Source organism: Camellia sinensis, chromosome 1 (assembly GCF_055761805.1).
Source record: "Camellia sinensis isolate YWXY chromosome 1, ASM5576180v1, whole genome shotgun sequence".
NCBI lineage: Eukaryota > Viridiplantae > Streptophyta > Magnoliopsida > Ericales > Theaceae > Camellia > Camellia sinensis.
The window spans coordinates 162,925,048-162,928,771 of NC_138961.1; the positions used below are offsets into that span (position 1 = coordinate 162,925,048).

At 35.5% G+C, this 3,724-nt stretch overlaps 1 long non-coding RNA gene across 1 annotated transcript; it reads right to left on the reverse strand.

The window, feature by feature from the left end:
* Positions 1–300: 300 nt before the first annotated feature.
* LOC145790181 (uncharacterized) lies at positions 301–2,448 on the reverse strand. The gene is made up of 3 exons (XR_014328845.1): positions 2,309–2,448; positions 1,339–1,391; positions 301–575 (listed from the first exon to the last, which is right to left on the reverse strand). It is a non-coding gene; the product is annotated as an uncharacterized LOC145790181 (long non-coding RNA).
* Between the last annotated feature and the right edge of the window lie 1,276 nt (positions 2,449–3,724).

Sequence of the window (3,724 nt, forward strand, 5' to 3'; positions counted from 1 at the left end):
AACATGCGTGGAGTATAGTTAACACATGCTAGAATGAAAGGCCAAAACACCAAGTATGTAAAGCTAGTGAGCATGATTGCACTACAAGTGAAAAAACCAAGCAAGAGGTGACCCCACCAACCAAAATCATAGTTAAAGAATGTTAACTAATGGCCAAAAACATGCTGGAATGAAACCAATACATGCTAGAATAATATGCCAAATCATGAAGTGTCACACCCCAAATCCGGGCATGACCGGCCGTGGCCCACAGGGACTTAGCCCAAGGCACACGTAAGCCTAAACACGAATCCAATCACATTGAACAACTGAACAATAGTCCAATAATAAATAACCAAAACTCAATCCAGACATGTCACAATTATAAACGGCAAAATCAACCGCAATCAAAAACCATCCAAACTTATGGGATATAGACAACCCACATATCAAAAATAATCCTAAATGAACTTCGATAAGAATAAATATAAATATGCACAAGCTTGACATAACACTCTAAACTAAAGGAATGCCCTAGAGGTCCATGCAATTGAGTCCCCGCTATGCCATGAGTCCACTCTAAGTCCTTCTAACACCTGGAAGTGATAAAAACTAAGTCAGCTGATAGCTCAGTGAGTAGCAACATGGATAGTAAATACAGTTTTGAAAACAAGGATAAATTTCAAAATAAGATATATATCACAGAAACTAGATTGGCATACAGTTTGGTAAATACAATATGTTTCAAAAGAAGGTTCCACAGTTCAACACTTAAAATACTCATGTCTCGCAAGAACATGATAAACAACATTTTCCACTTAAAACAGATTATAACATGAACACCAATAATTTTCTGGGTACCAATAAAAACAAATAATCTGCCACACATTTCTCAGGCTATAAGCCCCGTTGGATCCAATACCGAACTAAGAGTCATCCTCAGGGTGGCACCTGGGCCTTTTCTCAAAGACGATCCGATTGAAGGTCACCTAGTTGTTTTTAAAGGTCTGTTCCTTACAATCGTTGAGCACTAGAGTCATCACGGCCCAACCCGGATCTGTTCCCTAGTGGCCAGAGTCACCACACACAGTGGAATAATTTCCCTGGACTAAATACACACATCGTCCCAATAATCAATACACATCAGTTTTGCAAAACATGGTGGTTCATCATTATAAACATGAGACCAAAACAAATAGTTTACAGTATGCCAAGTTCACACATGTTTCAGAAATAATTTGATTCAATTGATAATATAATAATTTATCAAAGCAGTTTAGTCTTGAAACAACAATTTGATTTTCCAACAGTTCAGGGTAGGGGAACATTTATAAAAATATGTAGCATGAAACTACTCACCTGAAACGCAATAATATAATCCTCGAATAGAGTGTAAAAGTCCAACTAGTGGCCTGAACCAAGTATAAAAACTACGCGTCACAACTAATTTAAAAATACTAAAAAAAATAGGAACTAAGTAACCTCAAACTAAAACGCACTAACACGGCTCAACCCAATTCACCGTTACTCTTAAATATTACCTAAGTTCATATTCTTCAAGGTCTAAAATCACCCAAGACATAGATTCTGATCAAAACTTAACTAAAAATAACTTTAAGATGAAACAGTGTTTTAAACAAGTTTTCCCAATCTATTCGCTAACTTTGAAAATTTACAAAACCCACTCCACGCTATTCGAAAAATTCCAATAACCTCCAGATATAATCTAATATATCCTAAGTTTCAAACCCAATTGGTTTCACTTGACTTGCTTATCAAAATAATTTTCTACAATTTATTATATCCAAACAGGTTGTTTTCTGCAGCACTTTAAAGAAATTGACGGTTCTCTTAATATACACGAGCAATCAATGCAAGGCCAAAAACGTATGAAACTAGACTCGTAACCGGTTCTAATGGCACTAATTTGATAATTTTTGGATTTATACCCAAAGAGAACAACAATCCCGAATTTACTGTTTCGGACTGGTTTCCTGGACAGATTTGAATACCTCAATTTATATGGATTTCGACTCCCAAAATTATGAAAAAATTCAGATATGCAATTCAATGTGTAATTGATCTACTGTAAAAATTTCAGATTAAAATTCATCCGTTTGATATGGTTTCTTGATTTTTAAAGTTAGCGATTATGTGCAGAATTTTTTTGAACTAAGAATTACACTCATTCTTTATACATAAATTTAACTCCTTAGATTTCTTAACAGCATATATATATATACAAAATACATACACCTACAATCTCTCCATCAATGAATTAAATAACAATATTATTAGGATAAAGAACAAAGAAAGAAGAGAAGAAAACCTAGGAAGCCACACAGCACAACACACCCAAAGCTCTCCTTCTTGGCTACAACAATAATCTTGATGATTGAAAAACCCCTCTCTTTTCTTCATAAACCCACGGCTGCTAGGGCTGCTAGTGTTGTGGAAAACAATTATAACAAGAGTTAGGGTTTGTGTTTATTTTATTTTATACTAGTTGTGGGCACACTTAGGTCAAATAGATAGATAAATATACAAAATACGTATATAAGTTACATGCAATCAAATGGTAAGAGTCTAACTTATAAATTTTGTGGTCTAGAGTTCAAGTCACACCCTCTTCTCTATTTTTTTTTTTTAATAATAAATCTTGCTTCTCAATCAATGACTTTCACCATAAATTTATTTTAGATTTAAAATTAATTAAAAGATCCTCTAATAATATTTAATTTGCACTTAAAGATTCATAATAAAATATTTGAGATTTGTAAAATTATTATTTAATTATTTACTTAATTTTTATATTCGGGTTCTCACATTCTCCCCCACTAAAAAAAAAGTTTCGTCCTCGAAACTAACCTGAGTAAATCATGAGAATAGATGTGGGTACTTCTCGCGCATCTCGTCCTCGCATTCCCAAGTCGCCTCTTCAACTAGATGATTACGCCACAGTACCTTAACCAATTTAATGACCTTTGTACGCAACATTTTCTCTTTCGAATCCAAAATCTGAACAGGTATCTCCTCATACGAAAAAATCCTTTCTAATCTGAAGCGGCTCATAATCTATCACATGCGACGGACTGTGCACATATTTCCTCAGCATAGACACGTGAAACACATTATGCACTCCTGCCAACCTAGGGGGTAAAACAACATGGTACACAACCTCACTAACCTTCTCTGATACCTCAAATGGTCCAATGTATCTAGAACTCAACTTTCCCTCCTTTCCAAACCTGATGACTCCTTTCCATGGTGATACTTTCAAGAATACCATATCCCCCACATGAAACTCTAAATCTCTCCTACGATGATCAGCATAACTTTTTTGTTTACTCTGAGCAGTCAATAATCTCTCTCTAATGGTGATAATTTTCTGTGTAGCATCCTCCACCAAATCAAGTCCTAACATATGCCTCTTACCAACCTCATACCAGCACAAAGGAGACCTACACTTCCTCACATACAAAGCCTCATAAGGAGTTACTCCCAAACTAGAATGATAACTATTATTATACGCAAACTCCATGAGCGGCAAATAATCATCCCAATTACCTCTCCACTCCAAAGCATAAGCCCTCAACATATCCTCAAGGATTTGAATAGTCCTCTCCGATACCCCATCTGTCTAAGGGTGATAAGCTGAACTAAAATTTAACCAAGTACCCATAACTGACTGTAACGTACCCCAAAACTTAGACACAAAACGAGGGTCCCAATCTGACACTATTGA